The sequence below is a fragment of the Zonotrichia albicollis genome, chromosome 15 (genome assembly GCF_047830755.1).
Source record: "Zonotrichia albicollis isolate bZonAlb1 chromosome 15, bZonAlb1.hap1, whole genome shotgun sequence".
Classification (NCBI taxonomy): Eukaryota; Metazoa; Chordata; class Aves; order Passeriformes; family Passerellidae; genus Zonotrichia; species Zonotrichia albicollis.
Window position 1 is genome coordinate 4,762,705 of NC_133833.1, and position 21,827 is coordinate 4,784,531.

At 41.3% G+C, this 21,827-nt stretch overlaps 1 protein-coding gene across 10 annotated transcripts in view; it reads right to left on the bottom strand.

The window, feature by feature from the left end:
• The window catches only part of SGCD (sarcoglycan delta), a 309,019-nt gene that overhangs the window by 75,501 nt on the left and 211,691 nt on the right, over positions 1-21,827 (bottom strand). The window lies entirely within an intron of this gene.

Genomic DNA, 21,827 nt, shown 5'->3' on the forward strand with positions numbered 1-21,827 from the left:
GGTGATTGTCAAAGTTTGCAAGGACTGAGGTAAACTGTTTTGTTCTGAGAAAAAGATGGTTTGAAGAATACGTTTTAGCAAAAAACTGACTGAAATCACCAGGATTAAGTAAAAGTAAAACTAGCACCTCCATGCCTAACTCACAGCTGTTTTGGGGATTTTGCAGGAAAGGGGAATACTTGGGTAGAAGGCATAAGAAGATCATGAGAGGAGACCAGGAAAATCCAGGAAAACCACGTGTATTTGGATATACATCTAGCATGCTTCCCAATCCACAAAAATGAAACCCCACCTGTCTGCTTCCTCTTCCTCCCACTATGAGAGCACCTCCAGCCCCAGATGAGGAATCAGAGTCTCTCCAAGAGAGAGGAGATCTAACCCTGACAGATTTCCATGAACTGCGGCCAAAGGCCTGAACGTGGAGGGACGAAAATCGGCGGCATCTCCCGGCTCAGCAGCAGCACTGGTCACCTGCCAGAGCTTCTCCTGTTCCAACAAGAGCCATTCCCAGGTATTTCCCTGCCAAGTTAAGACTGCTCTTGCCAGATCCTGGTGTCTCATGAACAAAGGTGATGCTGGTTGATAAAGTGACCGCTGTCATCTCATTTTGGACTCAAGGCTGTGAGCGAATTTGAGAGACAGACGCTGGAAATGCTACTGAGATGGGTCATAAAATGCCACTTCCCACATTTGTTGGCCCCAGGTGTAAAATACTGGCCTATGAATTCTGGGTTGGTGGTGGCACAGAAGGGGTTCATTTATCTCAAGCAGCAGCATGGCGGAAAATGAGTGAAATATGATTATTCACCAAAAAGCCCAGATTAAATTTTGATAGCAGTGTGCTTTGCAATTTCAGCGAGCAGGAATTATTACAGCTATCTACACACCCTCACACGGTCTGGGCTGCTAAAAAATCTCTACAGTTTTTTTTTTTTTTCCCCAAAATAGATTATCTCAGTAAGGTTACAAGCCCTGAGGGCTTTCACACAGCAGTGTCTTCTCTGGTTTTAATAAGGGAAGTTGCAGGTCAGGCAAGCAGCTGTGTGCCCCAGCCAGCTGCAAGAAGGACCAGCTCTGTGGACATGCAGTGCTGACCCCTCCAGGGCTGCCTCCTCAGCTGAATGGGGCAATACTTTTCCAGAACATGGACCTAGGTATAAAGAGGGACTTTTCAAGCCACCACTGAAGCTGTGGCAAGCCAGCAATTTCTATGACTCACAACCCTGTTCTGTTGTAATGACACAGACCCAGAATCCCACTCTGCTCTTCTCTTGTGTGTTTCTCTTTCTCTCTTTCACCCTCTGTCTCCCAAGTGTGGTCCAAAGGATTTTTACATATAAAAAATGTACATAAGGGGAGTTTAGCTGACAGCCAGCAGGTCCTACACACCCCAAAAGAGCTTATCAGGCCTATGGGACAATGTACTGCAACCAAAACACCAAGAACACATTTGATTATTCAGAGTTAGCAAATCCTCTTACAAACCCACTGGATTGGAGAGAAAGAGGCATTTCCCCATGCTTTTTTCTCAATCTTAGATCCGTCTCAACCTCCACTCCACTCACCTTTCCCTCCTCCTGCATCTGCCAGAAGCAACAAAAGCTGTGCCCACCACAAATCCTCTCTTGACTTGCAGGTGTTTGGGAGTGGATCAATGCTTAGCACTGACTTACCACCATTAACTCCCCACTGCTCATGTTTCTCATGATTAAAGCTGACAGTTTTTTGTGGTGACAGTCTGGCTCAGCAGGTGAAAAAACAAGTAAAGGTTGTGCCCTGAGTTTAACAAATATCTTGGCCTCTTATCATACAATCACTACAAAATTATATTCCTCTGTTATTTCCCATTAAATAAGAAGCTCTCAGGTTTATATAGAGGTCCCAAAATACAGATACATTAGAGAGAAATCATTGGTGGAAAGACTACTTCACATGTTGTTTTGGATAAAGTATCTTCATCCTCCCTAAATTATATGGTTTAATAACAAATAAATGTCATATTCTGCTACAGAGAATAGATATGAAAGTTCCTATGAAATTTCATGGACTGTGACCTATAAAATGTGGCAGAAAACTGCCTAGAGTGACAAAGACCAAGATGTTTTATTAAACACTATGTCTGTGACTGGTATATATCCTTATCTGCCACTCTTCTGCTTGTGAATAAGGAGAAGTATTGATTATTTCATACTCTGCCATCTGAAAATCATTGTTTCTCTCCTTTTTACTAATAGACTCTTCAGCAGAGTGAATGACTTTGTAGTGCAGGCACAAGCCTGGTTTGTGGGAGCTCCCAGGAGGGAAGCTCCAAACAGGAGGCACAGAGCTCCTCCTTCACCACCTGCAGTGAATTTTTCTGCTTTTTGGGAGGCCATGGCAAAAACTCTCACATCAATTACATCATTTACGCCCTCTCTCTTTTTATTCAGTGCCTTGTACTGGACAGGCATAAAAATTTATATGCTCTTGCTGACTGTTCTGGGTTGAAAGGGGACAGCAATCCTGAATAACATAAATGTCATTTTGGTGATGCTGAATGAGAAAGGAATTTTGGATTTTAGTAGCTTGAGAAGCATCTCATTTTTACAGCCAATTAAGAATGATGGTATTACTGTTAGGGGAGGAGCTCAGCATTGATGGTGTCTGATCACCAAAGCTCCTCTCTGCCTCTGCTTGGCAATGTGGCCACACAAGTGGCTAATGTCCAGTTTATATTTGTTTTACTTTTTAACAATTTGGGTTACTTTAATTTTACTTTTTTAATTGCAAGGCTGGTAGCAGAAAGATCCAGCTAACAGAATAAGAAAAAACCAACCACCCTAACCAGAGACATGTAACTGCTGTGATAAAGGCTTATACTGAGAGTAGGTTTAAATGAGATATTAGGAAGAAATTCTTCCCTGAGTGGGAAGGGAGGGTGATGCCCTGGCACAGGGTGCCCAGAGAAGCTGAGGCTGCCCTTGGATCCCTGGAAGGGTTCCAGGCCAGGGGGGATTTGGCTTGGAGCCACCTGGGATAGCGGGAGGTGTCCCTGCCCATGTCGGTGTGGAACACGATGGTTTTTAAGGTCCCTCCCAACCCAAACTTTTCTCTAACTCCACAATAAATACCTGGGATTGGTTCTGGCTGCACTGACCTGGGTTGATCCCACAGAGGGGCAGGGGGAAGTTTCAGTGCTGTCTCATTCATGGGCAGCTTTATGAGACCAGGCTGGGCTCACGCTGCAGCTTAACCTGCTCAAGAGCCAAGGTGACAGTGACACACAACCCCTGTGTCCCTTGGGCCAGGATCCTCTGTCCTTTACAAACACAAAAAGCAGCCTCAAACTCTCCTGTGCTTCCCTCTGCTCTCCTGGCACTGCTGAACAAATATCCTGTTTATTGAGGTCTTTGTAAGGATTTTTTAAGGACACTGGTGACAGATTGCTCCAGCTCTCCTGGCCACCACCAGCTCCAGTGGTTGTTTCCCACTGGTTTTCCCTGCACCTCCCTCCCTTTCCAGTTTTCAGGAAGAGAATGGTTGCTAAGGTTTGTCTCTGCACAGCAGGTAAGCATTTATTTTTTTTGCTAGGAATAAACTGAAGTTATGTTCAGCAATGTCCTGTGGGAGAGAATTATCTTTGGAGACTGCTTGTGTCAGATGGCTGAAACACCTGATTATTGTTGCTTGTATTATTGATTGCTGTGCTCTGCATTGCTTCCAGATATGTGCAAGTTATTACACAGCTCAATACATCCAAAGTTAGGAAAAAAGCCCTCAGCAAAGGCAAGTGACCTCGTTGGTTTTTTCCTCCCTCCTGGGAGGATATCTGTACTGTCCTTTTCTCTCAGACATGATATTAAATGTTTCCAGATTCCAGGTACAAAACACATCATTGCCAGCTCTTCACAGGCTCAAACTTGTTCTAATTGCATCTGCCCTCCCTTCCTTCTCCTCATTTTCTTCAGCTAATTCATCATCTTAATAAGGATCCCAGTATCCAGCTGTGGATCAGCAGCAATATTTTCCTATGGAAGACACCTACCAGCAGCACCAGTCCTATAAAATTAAATCTGGTTATACAGCTTGGTCCAGAGAAACACAGGTAAGGAGATAATGTGTGAAAACTTCTTCCTCTGGCGTAAGACCTTGCTTTGAGACAGTTTGTGTGGCCAGCAGAGAAAACCACAGCAATGTAGCATTACACAGCATATATGACCACATGGATCTGAGTGCACAGATCCAGGATTATGCTGTGAATTGCACTGTGAGGTCCCATGTACATCACTGCCATCACCTCCCTCCCTCCTCCTCTGCTTCCTGACCTCAGATGTCCCTGTCTGATGCCTTGCTGGTAGCATTTGCCTCTAAAGGTGACAGGCACAGGGCAGGAAAACTGAGCTGAGACTTCAGGGGGTGAAGGAAGGTGATCCCAAGTGCCTTGGATCACTGTGGGACAGAGTTTATCCTTCTCCAGGGAAGGAATGAGACACTGGGGAAGCACAGCTAAAATCCTGCAGCTAAAACAACATTACAGAAGTAGCAAGAGCAGCAATCAGCTCGCTCAGTGCTCCCTGCAGAAGGCTCCATCCAGAACCTCCTGACAGCTTGGGAGGTGACAGCTCTAAATAATCTCTGGTGCTGCAGCCATCAGTCACAGGAGACAGGGATGGGAATGAACACAGAGCAGCTGTGCGAGTCACCCACTGGAAAAAGACCTCTGCAAGCTGATGGTGGAGTAGTGTGAGCTGTGTAGGCACTTTCAGCTCCTTCCATGGGTGTGAAGTTATTTGGGACAGCTACAGGAAATCCAGATGGTTTTTGAGCTTGTGAAGGAATTTTGGGCAAGCAGAGGGAATTGCCTGCTCACCATGATGGTCAATGTAAAACTCAGCCCAAACAAAGCCCTTGCCAAGCTCAGAGCCCTTTCCTTTCCCATGGTAACTCTGCTTTTGTGAGCTCCTCTGCATGACTGCAGAAATAAAGGCAGAAAACAACAAGAAGAGCACAAGAACTGAGAGCACATCCCAGCCACAGCAATGAGATTTGATGCAGAACATTTTGGCTTCATTCCCATCAGACTCACATTATTGTGAGGGCATTAGGGATGATTTCCATGTGCACATCCCCACAGCACCCTTCTCCTCTGTCTGCTCCTCCTACACCGTCCAGGTGCTCCCCAGAGCCAACACCATTCATGACAAAAGATACTCAGAGAGCCCCATGAAGCTCATATGGAAGGGAAAATAAATAAATAAATTGGATAAATTTGCTTTAGTGGAAGTTCAGGAGAAAAGTCTTAATGAACAGGAAGAACAGGCTCAAATGTGGTTTTCCAATTACTGTTTCAAGTAAGTTACAACCAACCAAAGCAACTAAATCTCACCCCTTGAAACAATTCCAAACTAGTGCTGGAACAATTTCTAAACAAATCCTTCAGCCAGAGCTGAAGAAAGCTCAGTTCTGGATTTACTGCATAGTGCTGGAATTACTCTAGGCAGGAGGTATTTCTTTCCAAAGCAAAGTGAATTTATTCAAAGTATGGTCAGGTGTGGCAGCACAAAAGCAGGATTTCGATGAATTAAGCCACCCCATCTGAGACTACATTTTGCAGAGAAAAAGATTAGCAGACCTTCTGGAGAAATGATTATGAATCCCAGCATTGTTACTACAACTCAACCATCATATGCACAATTTCCCTCTAGGGTTATAATTTCCCTTTCCACTGGTACAGCAGGGAAGAGATGGAAACTTGGCTTTCACCCCTCCAGCTCCTTGTTACAGAGCACTTTGGCACTGCAGCATTATAAAATGAGCCACGCTCTCTTGAGCACTTTTCTGCTTTTTTTCTCCAAGACAAACAGTGAGGTTTCACATCTTACCATCAACATACATTCCAAATGTGTCCCTGGAATTCTCCATCTTTTTTAGTCCAGCTCATTACCATAATTATGCTAACTAAAAGGGAAAAGTCCCATCCTGCACAAATTTGTGCTCACTCAGAAGTGGGAGAAAAAGATTTTTATACTCGTAGGAACAAGAAGTCTTCTAATGCAGTGATTTAATAATAAATTCAGCACAGAAACCCACTGATGCAGAGGGTGCAGAAAGAATTCTTACAAATTATGGACTAATGCTCCTTAACTATGCTAATCTGTCAATCACCAAATGAAGAACAGAACAAACACTTCTTTTTTCAGACTATAAAGATCTTGGACACAAAGTCCTCTGTGGCATTGCTGCTCCAAGTTACACCAAGGCTGGTTGGACTCATCATCTTTAGAGGAAGTTTCCAGAGAGAAGAAGGAATTTTTCTTTTTTTTTTCCTTTATCTTTGTGGGTCCCTTTTGTGTTCTGTCCTTACACTCTGAAGTGAGGTTTTCCTGACTAATCCAGCATTTAGCAGTTCCCCCCACCAAGCTGACAGTGTGAGGGGGAAAGCAGCAGCTCTGCTGCGGCGTTTCTGAAGGTGAGCTCTCAGAAATGGGGACAATTATTTGTCATTTTTGTCCGATGTGAACATGCCAGAACAACTCAGGGGCATTCATCAGAACATAACACCAGGTCTGGGCAAGGAAATGAGGCCCATGCAAACATGCTGTGGTTTAATCCCACCCAAACCTCACAGCAGCACCCAAGAGAGCTCAAAGCGCAGGTGAGGAGACCCAGCAGGGCTGTGACACTGTCCCAGGTCCCATCCCCGGGGCACAGGAGATGATCCCAGCCCAGCAGATGGATTTGCAGGCTGTGGGGACACTGATGGAGCTGCACTGACCTTCCCAACCCCACCCTGTGTGAGAAACTCCCTGCAAATGGGGTAACCATGATGTGAATGTGTATTTTCAGTTGCTTCATTTACTCCACCATTACCTGCTCTGTTCCCAGAAGCCAGGAGAAAGCAGGGTGGGCAGGGAGGAATATTTTCAATATTTTTTTTATTAATTAATCACTTCTGAGCCCCCAATCAGCCAGAATCAGGAATTTAACTGATGAGCTTGCACTGCACATGATCACCCTGTGCTACCTCTGCAGTCAGAGGAGAGAAAATAGCAAAAGGGTCCAAATAGAACCCAAATCAATCCCTGGAGTGCTTCTTACACACTGCTGTGGGTGAAATCACCCTCTAAGGTGAGTTAGGAATCTTTTCTGGATGCGTTCAGATTTCTGTAATAAACCGGGAACTCACCACAAAGTGCATTCAAAGTGCAACAGGACTCGAAAAGAAAACAAACATGTTGCCAGTCAATAAACAGATATCGTGAAATAAAGTGTATTTTAAAAATGTGATTCCAACTATATCCACATAGAGTGACTCCAGGGATTATCTTAATGATTTTTTTTTAATCAAGTCTCATACTTTCAATAAGAGATAGGAGATAGAGCACATTCAATTTATTTACACAGGTAGGTAAAGGAAATTTCTTTTAAAATCAAATTCTCTTTTTTAAGAGGAATCCATAGTCCTATGGTTAAGAAACTGCCCTCACGGCCAAAGAACCACCAATGAATTTTTATAGCTGTTATTTGTCACAGAAAATATATTATTTTGCTCTTTCACTATCAGAATATACAGAAAAATAATTTAAACTGTCTTCCAGACTTATCTACAGTGTGTCTATGACATTTTTTTTTTAGCAAGAGAGGCTCTGGGGATGGCAAAGAAATGAGGGAACTGAAAATGCTGCGCCCAGAGAGGCTGAAATAAGGATATTGCTTCCACTGCTTTTTGAACAATTGCCAGTAAATAATTATTCATGGAGGAAAATATATGAGTATGTTTAGGGCCCCTCACCACCAGGAATGGAGGGCAAAGAATGAGATCTGATCTGTGGAGTGCAGATATTGATTTCAAATTGCTCCATCAATTTAGACCCACCCGCTACCTGGCCACGGAGCAGCAGGAGGAAATCACTGATAAAATAAAAATGGTTTGGGTTGGAAGGGATCCTAAAGATCCTCTCATTTCAACCCCCCCTAGACCAGGTTCCCTCAAAGGGGAAACTGAGGCACGAAGTCAGGTATCCACCAATGAGAAAACTGCCAAGGGAAGCACAGCCATGGTTTGTCTCTCACAGCCTGTTGTGGGACAGTGCTGCAGCACAGAAACCATAAATACCCTGCTCACGACAAACAACAGGGTAATTTTGGCAACTTTCAAATGCCACGAACTCAGACTCCAGCTCCTGTCTCAGCTCCTGCAGCCTGCATCCCTCTGCCTCCTTGCCAGAAGGTGCATTATGCCTAATGCCCCTTGTCTTCTCCTTCTAATGCACATGCAGAAGAGTTTACTAGACTAAAATCAATGATGATTAAACAGCAAGGGAAGTAGGAACTTGCTGGCCACCAACCCAAATCCAGAATCCTCCTGCAAGACAGCATTTCCTGATGCAATACCCAAAATTATCATCATGGTAGATGATACATTTGCAAAGCAACAGTGAGATAATTTTCCCATTGTTTACTTTCTGAGGAAAATAAAGGCAATAAAGGTTTTCTTCTTTTTTTTTTTTTTAATCCAGAACTCATGGGTGGGATGCTTTTCACTTCAAATTATTTATTGAGTGGGTGCTCACTGAGTCATAGGGGACTTTTACCAGATGCCAGGAGATTCTGTTGGAATTCAGGAGTACAATATTATGTGTATGAAAGTCAGGTGGTTACCTGAAATAGCCAAAAATCAAATGCAAAAATATACAGCTGGCATCAGCAAGTGGCAACAGAGCAAGAGACAGCAGCTTTTTAAAATACTTTCTTTAAACAGAGGGTTTTAAAGCCACAGGGAACTGATTGCTCTCGCTGTGCTTTGGCCTTTAGAGAGCACAGCTCTGTGTGCCCCTTCCTTGCAGAAATATGTTTTCTTTGGGGATATTAGCATTTCCTCCTCATTCTGCTCCTTTTTGAAACATGACACCAGCAGAAACAAATGCAGTGACTCACAACCTGCATAATTATTAATTTACCCACTGCATGAAACCTCACCTCACCAGCTTTAAAAATCCTTTCCAGCAGAACCAAGATTATTTAAATCACAAAATCCTTCGAAATAAATTATTAAGTGTCTCAGATCTGGATTTCCTTGATCACAAAGAGCCTTTGAGCATTCCTGCAGCCCAACTGCTGCTCCTGGGCACAGTCTAGCAGCAACACCCCCATGAGTCAGAAGTGATGCTCCCTCCCCTCCAGCCTGGCAGAATGAGCAAGGGTGAGCAGAAAACATGATGCCCGCAATTTCAACACCTTGTATTCCCCACTGGGTGTCTGCGAGCTTTGGCAGAAGCCCCTGGTTCTGCTCCCTGGGACCTCTGCAAAGAAAATAAATAAACCAGCCCAGGAGGAGGATGCAGCCCTTGCAGCCCAGTCCCATGGGGCAGCCCCAGCTTGCAGGCAGGGAGATGGGAGACAGCATCAGGCTAAGTTAAAAAATGTTAAATTAGCATTAAAATGATGGGTTTGGTGAAATGTTTTTGGTCAGGCAGTGCTGCTGGCTGGGAGCTCACTGCCATGCTCCTCCACACAGCTATGCAGGCAGCAAGAGGCAACTCAGCTCTCCATCATGTCCCAGTCAGGGCTCTGAGGGTAACCTAGACTTTTCTTACAGCTTTTTGGCTGTTTTGGCAGCCTGTGCTTGTTACTGCCTGAATAAGACATTCCTTTCCAAGAAAAAGGACCTCTGGGGAATAGGGACACATTCATCAACAACCGCTGCAAATTGGTTAGGGACCAAAACTGCTGGAGAAGGAACTTTTATCCACTAAAAGAACAAAAAGCACAGAGGCTGACACTTGTATTTCCCTTTAGCTGTCCTTTGGTGAGCACACAGACCTTCAGGCTGCCTGAAGCCAGGAGATTTCAGTCCCTCTGCACATCTGCAGCTCTGCCCAGGACACAGCGGTGACAGCAGGGCTGGAGCTCTGCACCTCTGTCCCCTCCTCCCCTTCCCTGAATCCCCCTAAATCCCCAACAACATTTTTCTCTCTCGTTTTGGCTTCCCTCGCTGACCTAACTTGACAATGTTAGTGAATTTAATCTCAAAACACTCAGGGATAGAGGGCAAAAAATATTTTTCCCCAGCTGCCAATAAAGAACGGAGTTTCCAGGAGCTTAAATGGCTCAATGGGACATTTTGGTGACCAGAGGAAATTTAGAACCCTATGATAAATTTGGGATATTAATGTAAGAATAAAGTTGAACTGCTGGAAGCAATATCTTATTGACAAAAGTGCTAGAAAGCTGCAAAGGTAATAAACAAGGAATTGAGATGGATTACTGGGGATATGCTTTAGAATGTATTACTCAATGCCAGCTGTCGGATACCTTGTGAAGTCCTTACTTGCTTGGGTGAAATACTGCACCTATAAATATCTTTCCTGAATGGGACTATTAATTAGAGTAACTGTGCTAAATGTGGTCAGTGACTTGTTATCAAGGCAGAAGTACTGGTGCAAATGTTAATTATTCTAATTGGTTCTTTCCAGACTGTCTTTGTCGACACTGTTAAAAATGTACAGCTCATAGCTATGGCTATGGCTACATATCAATGCTCTTTTTTCACTCAAGGTTCATTTCAAAATATCTGATTTTTTATCTTTTTGTTATTGGTGCGGTCTTAAAGACATAAGCAATCTAGGCAACCAGTGCAATACACTGCATATCTCTAGGAAATATTCAAAAAATATCTAAAATGGGGAATAAATATTTAACATGGGGAATGGGACCAGCTCACCAGAATGCATTCCTATGGGATGCTTTCTGCTTTACGAAACAATTTCTAAATTATGAAATGATTGACAAAAATGTCTCACTTTAATTAGTGTTCTAAGTTGCTGTAGGCTGTAGGAGGCATTCCTGAGAAAACCATGTTTATTCATCTAATGCTTAGAGATTATGTCATAATGTTTATTCCCAACATTTAGTACCAAAAGCAAGCAGCAAATGCTGTGGGTCAAAATGCCTTTGTCAGAAGTCCTAGGATTTCTTAAAAGTGAAAGACATTGCTTAAATACAGGGTATTTCTATTCAATGAAAAGATTATTTAAGTATTTCCTCATGGTCAACAGCATCCTTTTCAAAAAAAAATATAAAAAAAAAAAAAACCAAAAAACCTCACTGTTCTTATAAATTGCAGTGGAAGCCTTTGTAACTTGAAAGACTTTTTTTAAGAATAAGCTTGAAAAGACCTGTTTTGGAGCTGAGAATCCTTTGCATATAACTTAAGGACAGTTTGAGTTATTTTGGGCAGAATTTTAATTTTTGTGAAATGATGAAAGAACCAAAGGAGTATCTCAAAAGGCAGACTCCACTGAAGGAAAACAAACATGAAAACACTAATTATATAGACAGAGGGAGTATTTCTACTACTCAAAAAATAAACAGAAAGAAAATTGGGATTCAGCTGCAACTCATTAACAACCTGTACTTTCAAAGCTTATTGATGTGTCTAGGGCAAATATTTCATAGAAATATTGAAATTTACAGTGAGGCTATGCAAAGCCAAAAATATAATCTCTGACTCAAAGCCTCCCTCATTCAGCATTTCTCTGATCTCAATATATTTTGTCTCAGCTTGTTCAACTCTTCCATATCCACTACGAAATTCTGCAGTGAATTTGTTAAAGTCCTGCTAAAGGGTTTTTTTTTTTTTTACTTTCATCCTCCTCTATCACAACCACGAGGGAAGAAAATCTTATGTAATTTAAGATAATAATAGCTTCACTTGTTAAATATCAGACTGAGTATTTCTGGAAAAGCGTTGGAAAGTAACAGCAGTAAATAGAGAAAATAGCAGGGTATAGAATTCTTATTAGTAATTAATTTGTCTCTTTCAAGACAGCTGCCTGAATGATGTGCAGGCAGCTGAAATGAAACACATTAATTGTGTTAATTTATAGCAGGATTTAATTCGGAGCCTTTGCCTTTTCAATTTTTGAACAGGTTCAAGTCCCAAAGAGAACCCAAGGCCCCCTTAAACAAAACTTTGCCACCTCTGAATGGCTTTGTTTACTGTGACATGAAAGAGGACACTGCTAAGAGATTTTTTTCCCCACACAGGGCTCTCAGGCTCTCCAGGATGGATTTGGACACATCCCAAGGTTTGGGCAGCTGGCACTGGATGCTGCAGCCCAGTGCCCCTGCCAGCCCAAGGGAGCACACCTGGCCCTGCCCAGAGCCCCCCAAACACCCCCAGGGTGTCTGCAGGCACCACAAACTCCATCAGTGCCACACTACACTGAGGTGCAGCACCACAAATTTACCCACATGAATTTACCCTCTTCCATTTCCTGCAGGTCCCCTGTCATCCTCTCACCACCTGCTGGCCTTTTCCAGTGAAACCACATTTTACTTAAAACAAGTTATGAAGAGCAAATGCAGCCAACACTGAAGAACAAGCCCAGCCTGTGGGTGCACCAGGCTTTCAGAGGAATCCTGCAGCAGTTTCTCATTTACACTGGGTGGACTGACCCTCCTCTTTGCTGTATCATGAAAAATAATTTCTTTGCCTGCATAGTATCTGATTTTTAATGTCTCTTTTTTCTGCCGGATTTTATGCTGGATTTCTAAAGAATTTCCTGTTTGTTGGAGTAAGGCAGTGATTCCTAAATCACTGAAAAATACAGTCTTGTTTACTTAACTTTTGGATAATGAAAACAACTTACATATACATTTATTTTTTAAATTTTCCTCTGGTTATTGAATTTGTACATTATTAGTGTCTTGTTAAGCTCTCTATAAATCTTTCAGAAAGAGTCACTTAAATCTGTGAGCTCTCCATGTTTTGGCTCCTAGCAGCATTTGGGACTGCATTCAAATATTTGTGTTCCTCAAGTTCCAAGAAAAATCTTATCTGTCCCTATAATCACCCAAGGAATTTTGCATAAAACAGCCTTTTATTTTCAGAACAAAGAGACAGCATTTGGCAATCAGTTTCTCTTTCAATTGATAGATGCAGACCCTGGTTCAGTGGTCAGCTGCTGCCTGTATCCAAATCTGGAAGCTGACATGGAAAAGGGGAGCACAGGCTGAAATGTCCTTTCTCCTCCCCATTGCATGAAATTTTGGTGAAAGCCACTCTCTAATTTAGTTCAGTTAGTTCTCTAATGCAACATGAATTCCACCCCATAGACTTCAAACTCCTGTTTATTGCCCACATTGTTTTAAAGACCCACAGTTAACAAAAGCTTGTGCCACGGTTAATAGGGACAATATCTTTAATTTGTGTAGCCAGGAAACATCAACAGCTGTCCTTGCATCACACACAGAGTGTCTTTGACTTGGAATGGGAGAAGAGACCAATGTCTATTAATTCAAATTCATTAATGGCCTTATTTATTCTGTTGTGGACATTCAGAGGATCAGCAAAACAAACGGGTGCGTATTTAATTGTGGTTCATTCTGGGCTGATCCATTAACTGTTGTGTGTCTTCCCAAGAATGCACGTTCATTAACTCTACTTAATTGCTATTCAATTACCTTGAGTTATAATATGTCCCTAAACACCAGTGCAGAAAGGCCCCCTGGAGATTTCATGTACTTCAGCCATTAATTAAGCCATACTGTGTATTGTTGGTAACTGATTACATCTAGTTTTGAAATAATAACTTCACAGCAACGCTTAAACTGTTTCTTATTAGGATTTTTTCACATCTCCTGTATGGGGTAATTGGAGTGATAACATTTCTTCCTTGCAATAAAGCACACTTGGTTATTATTATTATTATTATTATTACTGCACTTGGCCAAAGATGTTCCATGTCATAATTTCTTTTATACAACCCATTTATTCAGATGGAAAGAACATCTTATATTTAACCTGATTATCTCAGGATGATACTCCCATGATGACAGATATTTTGTAAATTTTAGGGGGTTTTCATTTCCTTTTCAAATGTTTTTAAGATTTTTTTTTCAACAGCCTCTTAGTAGAAATTTTAAACCAGTACCTTACCATTTCATGTTTTGATATATTTATAGCTTCTGCAAACTGAAAGGCTAAAGCAGCCAAAAAGCAATATGAACTCACAGTGAATCTAACACAACGCTCCCATCACCACCAGTTCTTGCCAATCTCCAATACCAAAATAAAAGAGGAAAATTTCCAGCTGTACAAAGCCCATGAGCACCCTCAGTGCTCCCTGAGAGCCCCTTGGGAAGCTGGGCTAAGGGACACCTGTCTCCTGAAAATAATTCCAGGGTCTCTGATCCCCTAAAACACAAAGCAAACCCCAATTCCCTCTGCCAGAGCCCCAGAGCTGTGCAGCACATCCTCCCTCCCAATGCAGCTCCTCCAGAATAAATTCCCATTCAGGTCCCCCAGGGGGAATTGTCCCAGTGCCACAGACCTGGCTCCCACAAGCAGCGTGCAGGGAAATGAACCTGCAAAGCATCAGGAGATACAGCCAGATCTACAAGATGTTCAGGTGTCTTTACCTAAAACTCATGCCATTAGTTAATATTCTCTTTCTCAAGATGATTCCTACGAATCTGAGCAGAACCACGTGCCGTGATCAGTTCAAAGCATCAATATATTTCACTGTATAAACCAAAAACCCAATTTGGATTCCTCCAGACATCTCTCCAGGACTGCTCTGCCCACTTGTCCCACTTACATGGGCTCTGTTAACATCTCACAGTACAGCTGCATCATTTATTCATAAAATATAAAATTGCATTTTCAAAGTCATGCATGCTGTTGATTCATTTATCCCAAATTAAAAGCTTCGTCTTCATCTCTCTTTCCTAAATTGAACTTTTAGCATTTTGATTGTTTCTTCCTTCATTGTTAGATCAGTATCAATCATCATCTTCAGTTACCAGAACTTGCATGTTCCTGAAAATTATGTTAAATTTAGATGCTAATGAAAACTGTTTATGCTGGTTAACCACAGAAATGAAACCTCTATTGCAATCCATAAAAACTGTTAGTTATAACAAGAATCCTTAATTTCTACCTCACTCTCCTTTCTACCATCTGCTCTCCTAGAAGACCAATTCCAGAAACCAGGGACTAAACAAACAAACAATCAAAAAGGTAATTGTTAACTTGTCTTCACAGCACAACAGACATTAAAAGAATTAAAAGAGTCCCATTAACCATTAGACTGAAAATTATGATATTAAAGCAAAGTAATCCATGAATGCCAGCATGTTCTAATATTCCTCCTCTGCAGACATTTTCTCAACTAACCAACCAACCACCACACATTCTATTTAGAAATAAATAATTGATCCATAACCTCCCCTGAATATTCTCCATCCTCTTGGAAGGAATAAGATAAAAGACTTCCAGCCATTAAAAGAAATATAACAGATACAACCTACCACAGCAGTAGGTGATAATTATTCTTTCATCTGAAGCACTACACAGTTAATTATATATAATTATTTAAGATATTTATGTTTCAGATAATATTTGAGCTGTCCAATCCCTCAGAACTGACTGTGGCAAACACTGACACTGCTCCCACAGCTGCTGTTCCCAGATGTTTGTCTCGTGGGTCACCATGTGTCACTGTACAATTACAGACACCATCATGTTCTGGGAAATGCTGCATCAATCAGCATCAGCTCCCCTGGGTGGAGGCATGGAGAGGGATGAAGGCAGCCAGTTTTGGGATCAAGGACCTTATTTAAAATGCACCCAAATGGTCTCATTCTCCAGCTATAAACTGTCATTTGCACTGCTTATCTAAATCCGAAATCTAAATAGAATGTGGGGTTGGAGAAGGTTAAAATTGTAACAAGCCTCCAGTACAATGTTTTAATTATTTTCTGTGCTACCACAGCCGTGTGATCTTAGAGAATCATCTTTCCTTTTTATTGGGTTTAGCTGAGATACAATCTGATAAGGTAATGCACTGTATTTTACATCTTAACAGCTGAAAATCTGTATTTCTTGGGTTTTTTTTCCTAATGTGCGCCAAAAGGACACTCACTGCATCTACAGTACGAACAAAATTGTTCAATTTGTGCCTTGCATATCAGTCAGGGCCCAAAGAAGACCAAGGAAAATGAGACAAACCCAGCCATGCTACATCACTGCTACAGCAAGTCCCACGAAGGAAGGTAATGAGCTCATTTCAGCAATAATGTGATGGTGTGGCCTGTGCCATCTGGAATGCAGAGGGAACATCTCATTCCCTCCCTGCTTTCCCTTTCTGAGTCCTGAACTCCCTGTTCTCCCACCACAACACACAGGAATACAGGGAGACAGTTTTTCTCCCTGCTGTAAATCCCCTGACAGACAGAGACAAAACCATGGATTTGCACATTTTAAGAAAAAGTTTAAAAATATCTTAAACATTTAGCTAGCAATACATCATTCTCTTTATAATCTGGACAATTTAGTCAGAAGCTACTGCCTGCCTCTTGACTGAGCTAATTCTCCACTTCAGTTATCTTATGCACCTTCTTTAATGAATACACATTCCTTTGATTAAATTAACATTTTTGTCTACCTAATTAGCCTGAAAAACCTGCGCTGAACCAATCTAAAAGCGACTTCATTACTGCTCATTGGTGCATGTTTGCTACCCATCACTGTCACCTCAACAGGTGAAGGATTAGGAGAACATTAACTCTGGCTTATTTGGTTTTCCACAGCCAATCCAAGCCTTCAATCGACCCTTTAGGACAATGACAGATGTTTTAATTATGTGCCTTCATTCATTAATGCTCATTTGCCTGGCCAGCCAGGTTCATGGTTCTGAGGCACAGTTGAAACAGAAAATAATTAAAGTAACCAGCTTAATTACCTTCTTACATTTTATCCTTCAGCTCGTACTGCTCACGAGTAATGACAAATTGAAAATAAAAATAAAACCCAGTTTATCCAGGCCAATGGGCTGCTGAGGATGCTCACCAGAAGACGCATCACTGCTTGTCTGGGAACATGAGCACAAGTTGCTTAACAGGCACTTACTGTACGTTGGTTAATGAAATCATACCAGAGCTAATGAATATATATAATTGGGTAGGCAGCTGCCACTAAAAATAGAAAAATGTTAGTGAAACCATCTTGCTAATTTGCTAATTCAGTTTGCAGAGACAATTAGAGAAGGCCCTTGAAGAATTCGATAGACCCTGCTAATACTGTGACTATATTGATTATTTGCATGATGATATCATGTTGTTTTTTTCCTGACTGGTTTCTCATACAGACAACCCCCACCTGCCTCTAAAATGCTAAATAAATAAACAAACAAACAAATAAATAAATCTGAAAATTAATTAAATAAATTTTAAATATACTGTATTAAAGCCCATCTAAAACAATGACTGACACAATTCAATCTGCTGGGATTGCACTCACCAGTCATCACTTCCAGTTTTATCTAATGTAGAGGTAAAAATGTATATAAAGTTTTTACTGAATAAATCAAATCTTTGGTGATAATTACTGCAATATGCAAATCTGGTATAAGGCCTTGGAAAACCTGTGCCAGTGAATCCATTATAGAACAATATTTATCACAAATTCTCCAGCCATTTTACCTTTTTGCTTTGCTCTTTCACTATCAGAACTTGCATCACTAAATGTCACACTTCAATGAAAATATCTCTTCCTTCATCCTCTTCTAGAAACCCTTCAAAACATTAAAAAACTTCCATGTTGTTTTATGTGTGGCATTATATGAAATCCAGCATCTGCATGGGGTGAGGAAGCACCTCTGAGGATTTTTTTGAAAGATTCATTTGGTTTTCTCAGCATCACCTCAGACTGTTTTTCTCCCCAGTTCCCAGTAGTGAATAAACATGGAAAAAAAAAACAACAGAGGCAGAAAGTTCAGAGCATTTTTTTTTCAAGACCACCAGATATCACCCACCTGCAGCAGCCAACTTACAAAAAAACTCTAGAGATGGAAAAGCATGATACCATGGTCTTTCCTCACATCATTTACCCTCCTGCCTAATAAAGAACCTAAACTAAAATTCAAGACTTCTGCAGTAAATTTTAGCAGTCTACAACTTTTTTTCTAGTAACAATTTTTTTAGAAAGCTCTGGATAAATAATAAATATTGATACATGCATTTTATCCCAGTCATGGCTTTTTCTTATCTTTTGAAAGACTTTTTTTTTCCCCACAAAATATCCTGTGGAGACCATTTGGAGTTTGTTTTCATTTTCAGGCTCTGCTGAGCTAAGCATTTGATTCAGAGAAAATAACAGGTTTGAAAGGAAGGCTTTGGGAAACTTAAAACATAACAGATGCTTATTTGCAGACATCTGATTTAAGTGAACTGAAAACCCCAGTCTAAATCCTGAAAACCATAAATGTCAGCCAGCTAGAACAGAATAATAACCAGTTATTGATATGGATGCACCTAACAGATAACAGAGTTCTGGGATCATAATATTCATATAACTGTGCTCAGTTTGCTGCTTCCGAGCTCTGGAATTACAATTGGCAATTCCAACCTTCATTTCTCAGTGCTGTGCAGATGGTTCATGGTGAAGGGACCTGTTCACCACCAGCTGGCAGATTTCATCCAATATCAGGTGTGAACTCCTTAGCCTGGGATTAATGTCCAAGGAAGCTCATCAGGGCTGCATAAATGGCCAGCTGCAGGCACCTTGGGGATTTTCAGAATAACTCACTGAATGCAAGATGATAACTCTAAATCGCTTAATCTTTGAAATCACAGAATCTGTGAGATCATAATAAAGTCACCAGCAAAACCACTGTGAAATGTCAAAGCAGCCTGGACTGAGGTTTGGCTTTTCTGTGAGTCTGTAATGAGGTGAGACCAAACACTAAAATAGCAATGAAGTCTGTAAAAAACTCCTGAAAATCTGAAAAATTTAAGACCATTTGAAACAAAACCCTTGGCACCATGAATCAATCTAAACACACAGAGACAAAACTGGGATTTTAATGACAACTGTGAAATTTCAGCATCAGGTCAGGCTTTTTCACACTTTTCTCCTTACCTGGATAAGGAATAAGACACTCACAGCACAAATCACTTGGATGGCATTTTGCTCTTAACTTTGGGAGGAACATTTTGTTCCCTGTGCTCTTGTCCTTTCAAACTCACATTACACCTTCACAAAACATGAGTCACCAAAGCCTGAGGTGCACCATCCCAGCGAGGTGCTCAGATTAACTCCAGAGCCAAGGAAAATAAAAACAGCTACCAAAGAGCAATTCATCCTGCCCAAGTCAGGTGCCTACTATGGGATGTGCTCACTGAACTCTATCTTTGGATACCTGAAACTTGGCAAAGGAAATTTCACATCAGATGCGTAATATTCTTGATTCCTTAAGCCAATGGCCTATCCCAGTGGTGGTAACTCTACTTCATTTTCTTTTTGTGCTTCTAATTACTTTTCATTATATCTTCCAACTTGTCTGAGACATATTTTGAGAAATGTTGGCAGTTTGACTCCCCTGTGATTTCTTAAAATCATGGCTAAAAGCCCAATGTGACATTAATATATTTTAATTTAATTCGTTACTCCATTAATACAAAGTGATCTGAGAGAGTCTAGAACATTTCTGCAGCTCTCAGTGGAAATGTGGCTGAACATCTTTGAGATGTGTGAGCTGAAAGACATGGAGTTTGCCAGGTGAGGCTGACAGGACACACAGCTTTTGTTATGGGCTGCATTTTTTGGTGGCAATACCCCAGAACATCTGTATAATGCACCACATATATTTTGCTGGGCAAGAAATTGTTCTCCAAAGCTTGACGACAGCCTCACTGAAATTTTATGCACATCTCTCAAGGAAATATGGATGATTCATGTCTTAATCATTAAGTACAAACTTGGTTTATTGAATACTCCCTGACCACTGAAGTGGTGTGGGCTGGACAAGAGCACCAGAGAGTGACCACTGCCCCAGAGGCTGGAGCCCTCTGAGGAACCTGGACCTTCACAAGGTCATGTAAATGTTAAACCTGGGAAAAGCTAAGACTCTAGCATCAGTCACCAGAAAGAGAAAAATCAATTCCGTATTAAAAAGTAGCTTATGCAAGTTAGTTGTGAAACAGAAGAATTTAATTACATCACTACAAATTAAGAAAGGGTTGTTCCATCCTGTTGATTTTGGCAAGTCGGGCCACTGGGAGTTATTGAATGAGACAACAGCAGGAGAAAAAAAGGAAGGATAGAAACATGAAAAGAAAGAGAAAAGGAGACCAGGAGCTGATAATGACACATTCTGTGAGTGGTCAGGAAAGCAAGAGAAGACAAATCACTCTATGGTCAGGGAAGTCAAGAGAAGAGATCAATAATATATATACCATGGGGCATAAGTCAAGAAGAACAGCAATTTATAATGAAGGGAAGCATCATTAAAAACTTGGGTCAGGACTAGCTGGGTGCTGTAAACCCTTGGACCTGCTTTGGCCCTCCAGCACACCCATTTCTGGTGGTGCCACCCCACCTAACACAGAACGTTCTGCTATAAGCTTAGAGCTGATAAGCAACCACACTTAAAGGCAGCAGGGCACTGCCCCACCTGCACAGCTCAGGTGCTGACTCCCTGTATCAAGACATGCCACCAGCAGTGTAGTGCTAAAAAAGCTCTTCAGGATCATTTTGGCTGTTCTGTGACATTGATATTCATTTTTTTTGCCTCGCATTATAGCCTCACTTCTGAAGTTAGAGTAGTAAAAGTAATATCCCGTTGCCACAGGGCAAAAACTTTCATTCCACACTTATGTGGTGTATGTTTCCACAGCAAAGAGAGTTAGTGAAAAATGGTCTTGTTAAAGGGACTCCACTTAAAGTTAATGTTCCAAACTTTTTTTTAATATGATGTGTAAAAGTGAAGTTTCACATCCAGAATTTATTAAGTAAGAGGAGCTGAGCCTCAAACGTGCTACCAAAACCCTGAGGACACTGCAGGAATAAAAAAGTAGAGGTTTTTACATTACATACTAATTTTTTTTTTCTTTCTCATTCATGGACTGCTTGAGGTAAATTGCTACATGGAAAGTAAAAAGGAGAGGCTGACAGATATCACTGAAAAACACATCCAAATATTTCACTACACATATTGACATAGGGAAGAGCTAAATCTCCCATCATCTGGAGAGTCCATTTAATCTGCCAAAACCTCATTAGAAATTACTTTCATCATTACCCCGTCCCCAAAAGGCTATTATCTTTATTAAATAATTGATAGTTCTGCCTGTCCCTTTTCAAAGGTTGCAGTCTAAACTTTTTGAGAGAAAAATCAGATTAGAAGATGGAGTTTTGGGTGTTTGCAGCCAGAAAAACCCACATTTATGTCTGTGCAATAGAGACCTGGGCACACAGGTAACTCCTCACAGCCAAACGCATTGGTGAGGGTCTACTGAGACATTTCATCCTGCCTGCTCATATTTTTAGTGTCTGGTAAGAGTTGGGTAACTTTAATGCAGTTAAACAAGGTTAACCTGACATGAATTCTCTTGTATTTGTGGAGGACAGGACCAACTCAGCTGCACAGAATATGCCTTGGGCTTTGCTAGGTCATGGAAATTCCTGAAGATTTGACTGAGGGCTTTGGAGGGGAACATCCAGACTGCCTCAGGTGGGCTTTACCAGCAGAGGGGCACCCAAAGACAGCCTCACCTTCAGCAGCTCAGCACAATTCCCTGAGTTGGGAACAGACTCATTCACCCAGAGACAAGAGGGATGTTATGTTGTCAAGTGTTCTTTGTAAATGCACACATTTCTCCATTTTCACAACTAACCAAAACCATTTCCCTCTAGAAATCATGAGGTTTTAGGCTGTTCAATACAGAAATTCCCATATTTACAGCTGATCTGGGTGAGCAACACTAATAGTCAAGTTTTCATGTTTTGCTTCAGTACTTGCACCTCCAGCAGCAGTGATAACACATTTGGCATCACAAAAGAC